Source organism: Sorex fumeus, unplaced genomic scaffold, assembly GCF_029834395.1.
Source record: "Sorex fumeus unplaced genomic scaffold, SorFum_2.1 ptg000024l, whole genome shotgun sequence".
In the NCBI taxonomy this organism is placed as follows: Eukaryota; Metazoa; Chordata; class Mammalia; order Eulipotyphla; family Soricidae; genus Sorex; species Sorex fumeus.
Genome location: NW_026606081.1, coordinates 5,801,288 through 5,805,972, shown reverse-complemented (window position 1 = coordinate 5,805,972; position 4,685 = coordinate 5,801,288).

Below are 4,685 nucleotides of genomic sequence, written 5' to 3'. Positions count from 1 at the left end.
TGTGATTAATTTGAAAATAGTACTTGTTACAAAATAGGGGACCCCTTAAATGTTGGTGAGGATCAGCAGTTTAGTGGGCATCCATGCGATCTTTTGATGTCCCGTGGAATCCAGTCAGTAATGGCTCTAGTTCACCGGTCGTCTCTAAACCTCATTAGGTATCCAGCCCATCTGATTTTTGATGCCTTGGCAAATAAGACAGCGTCCCTGATTCTTGAGCATTGATGGAGATCGGAACTCCGGATTCTATCTCTCATTTGAGTGAAGCATGATACTCCAAGCATAGCTCTTTCTATTCCTCTTTGAGAGACCAGAATAGCATTCTCATCCTGTTTCAGTAGGTCCCAGATCTCTGAGGCAGATGTTAATGCAGGAAGAACGGTGGAATCGAAGAGATGTGCTTGGAGCTGGAGGTTCTTTGTCCTCTTAGTTATTTCTTCAACGCTTTTAAAGGCATTCGAAGTTGCTCTGTTCCTCCTGTGTAACTCAGGTGCCAGGTCATTCATCATGTTGACTTCTCGACCTATGTATATAGAACTGTTGCATTTGAAGATGGTCATTCCATTGGGAGTGAATGGAACATCAGGAAGAAGATTGTTTCTCGTGAACATTGTCTTTGTGAGATTCAGTTGTAATCTGACCTTTCCACACTCATGGTCGAAGTTGGTTAGCATTTTTGCCGCTTGGCTGATGTTTGGTGTTATTAGAATGATGTCATCAGCAAAGAGGAGGTGGTGTAGTTCCCGACCATCTATCTTCACTCCCATTTCTTCCCATTCCAATTGTCACATGGCATTCTCAAGGGTGGCATTAAAGAGCTTCAGTGAAATAATATCACCCTGCCGAACCCCTCTCTTGGCATGGATGATTACTTCTTTGTAGAATGGTGAGATTCTGGTAGTGATTCCATAATACAGCTCATGGAGGATCCTGATGTATTGAGTTTGAACGCCCTGATTGGCAGGAGCATCAATGACTGTTTCTGTCTCAACAGAATCAAAGGCCTTCTTTAAATTAATGAACGTTAGACAGAGCGGCATCTTGAACTCCTGAGAAACCTCAATGAGCTTAGTAATCGTGTGGATATGGTTGATGGTGCTGAATCCTTTTCAGAACCTGGCTTGTTCTCATGGTTGTCCTTCATCTAGTGTTCTGCCAATCCTATTCAGGATAACTCAAGTGAACAGGTTGTAGATGACAGACAATAGGCAGATTGGACGATAGTTGCCAATGTTGTGGATGTCTCCCTTCTTGTATAGTAGTACAGTCCTGCTGGTTTTCATTTGGAATGGAAACTTGCATTCAGACAGGTAGCATGTGAAGAGCCGAGCCAGTGTATTGATGAGTACTGATGGTAAGTTCTTTAGGAGTTCAGGTCTGACCTTGTCTGGGCCAGGTGCTCTTTGTTTCTTTACCGACGAGATGGCGTATTGGATTTCAAAAGGGAGAACATTGGGAACGACATATCCATCCTGCGGAATTTGGTATGTGGGCACGTGAACGTGGCTATTAAAGAGATCTGACTAGAAGTCATGAATAATCCTCTCCATTAACCTTCTGGAAGATGTGATAGATCCATCAGGATGTCAGAGGGCAGTCATCTTGGTCTTGTAGTTGGTGAAGGACAGGCGGGCATAATGAATGCTTTACCCGGCTTCTGCTGCATCTACCAGCACTGCTGCTTTTCTGTCTTTGAGGTCGTCCTTGATGGCTTCTCTGCACTGTTTTGCCAGCTCGGACGTTCGCTTGTGGTTTCCTGAGGCATGTTCCAAGCCACGTGGGCGAATAAGTTTAAGAGTGTTCCAAGAAAGGCGATTTTTGTGGTTATCTCTCTCCTGGTCTTCCTCGCACAATCAGTTGATCGTATTCCTTGTCAATGTTGTCAATGACGGCATCTTCCCGTGTTGCTGCAACAGAGCCAAAGAGCTACTAACTGGTGGTCATTCTGGGATTCTCTTTTTAAATTTTGCAGCCCTTTCTCCCCGCTCTGTGAAGTAGGAGATGGTGGTCTGATCCCATTTGAAATTTTAGGACAACAGCAACATCAGTCAGGCAAAACCGCTGATTGAATATGATGTGGTCAATTTCACTGTGGAACCATCCACCGGAGACTCCCATGTCCAATGTTTAGATTCGGCCTTTTGGAACTGTGAGTTACCATGGATGGTCTTGATTGACATGATGAACTCAGACAGTCTGTCACCCTGTTCGTTCCATTCTAGGCCATGGGTCCCGATGTGGAGTTCATTGGCTGTTCTTCTTGGTCCTATCTTAGCATTAATATCACTGACAATAATCTTATAGAAGGTATAGTAAAGTAAAGGCCCTCCCATTGATCGTAGATTTGCTCGAGCGGGCCCAGTAATGTCTCCATTGGAGACTTTGTTGTTTCTGTGTTTGGCATATCGAATACTGTCGGTAGCTTGCCGGGCTCTCGGAGAGGGGCAGAGGAATCGAACTCGGGTCGGCCATGTTGGCCGCTTGTAAGGCGAATGCCCTACCCGCTGTGCTATCACTCCAGGTATGGTCTTCTTTATATTACTTCTCCAGCTCCATGTAGAACTTCTCAATTTCTCCTTCACCATAATTGGATGTTGGTGTATAGACAACAAAGATAGAAACTGCCGGCAGTGAGCCACATCTATTCAAGTGTAATCATCTGATTCGGGTTGTTAGGCATTCGGATGAATCAATGCTCATGGCTAATTACCTACACCACCAACGCCTCTTTTGTCACATGTTCCAAGGAACAGTTCTCCAGTGTCGAAAATGGCGTGATGTGATTGATGCCTTCTTGTTTCGGTCAGACCAATGATGTCAAACTTGATCTTTTGCGCTTGTACCATCCGGTCCTCAGTGGATGCATCAGATGCCAGTGTGCATGCATTGAAGTACAGACAATCATTTTTGTCTCTCTTCCTTTTGGCAGCCTAGCTCGGCCTTGCGGTTTTATCAGCCTCTCCTTCCTCATCCTTCTTGACTTTGCTATATTCACGGTCAGGGGAATGAGATCCATTTTTTTTTTTTTTACTGGATTTGGCATATCGAATATACCATGGATAGCTTGCCAGGCTCTGCTGTGGGATACTCAAGGTGGGATATTCAAGGTAGCCTGTAAACATAAATAAACTTTACAGCTTTACAGGTGTTCCTATTCAGGCATATGTGCTGTTATGATACTCTCAGTAGCCTGCTGGATTCTCAGAGCGAGAGTTAGAGAATAAGAAGTTGTGTGGCCACGAATGCAGCCGCACGTTCCCAGGAGCTTGGTGTGATAATCTCTGGATCCTGGCTGTTGTTGGGGTTACATGGAAGTTGGTGGGTTTAACTGTCTAGCTACTGGAAGGTCCAGTCCTAAACCGTGCAGGCTTGGAGATCTCAGCCCCAGGTCCCGCACACCTGGGTTCCTCTGCTGTTTCCTTTATGCGTGAGGCTCATCCAAGCGTGTGGAGAGTCATCTCAGCATGACTTTGGCTGGTCCCGGAGGTCTTCGGCTATTGGGCCCTAGTGAGGACAGTCAAGCACAGGGTAGGAGACTCTGCTTTGTTCTCTTCTGGGAGCTTGATGTGATAATGAAAGAAAATAATCACCAAAAATCTACCAACCTGTATTCAGTATCAAACACATGTGAAGTATCTTTCTTAGAATCCATGAACTCAAATCTTAGGATATCAAATCTGAACTCAAGATTCCTCTCTTAAGAGTAGCCACATGTGATTTTCAACAGAACACTCTTTATAGCATCACTTTGTACTATCACTAACAGACTATTGTGTTGAGATATTTGCTACATTGTGATTTATTAATGGTCATAACTATATTTTCTTATCACTTAATATAGTTTAGTTTAATATATAGCAACATGCACTTACCATTATCATAATAATGCTTGTAATAAAGACCCCATATCTTACATGCAGAAGACCCAGGTTCAGTCTCTGCACCAAACACTCATCCACATGCACACAACAGATATTAGTGTTGACTATTTTCTGTTATGAAGCTGTCTTGGATCTTACACTAATCCTGCAAGATAGGTGTCTATATCTACATGAATTTTATAGATTAAGTGATTGTCAGATTAAGAAAGAACAAGAAACTTGATAATGCCGGAGCTTGTAAGTAGCACTTATTTGAACTCAATATTTGAATTATGATAAAGATAATGTAAATAATAATTCCTATAGTTCTTGACAGAGACTAATATTTTAATAGCATAGTATTTTGTCATTGCAATTAATGGTCAAGAGTCTTGGTTCTAGACTAAAATTGCCCAGATTGACTCTGATTATAGAATTAACATTTGTATTCTTGATAAAGCTACTAGTACTATCATATATTGGGAGCTTGTGGGATATCACTGGCATCTGGCAGTGTTCAAGACTTACTCCTGACTCTGCCCCCAGGGATCACTCCTGAAAGGGTTTGGGGGACCATATAGGATGCTTGCGATTAAAACCTAGATGGCCACATGCGAGGCAAGCACCTTATCCACTATGCTACCACTCTGACCCTAATACTATCCCTTATTAAGATGGGATAATATTTATTTAAAATTATCGTAAGGGTCAAGTTATTTAATATATTTAAACATATTGGGAACTGATATGTAGTAAGCACTCAGTCTTAGCAATTATTATTGCAACTGTTATTAACAAATATCTTTAAAAATAGCATTCTATGGC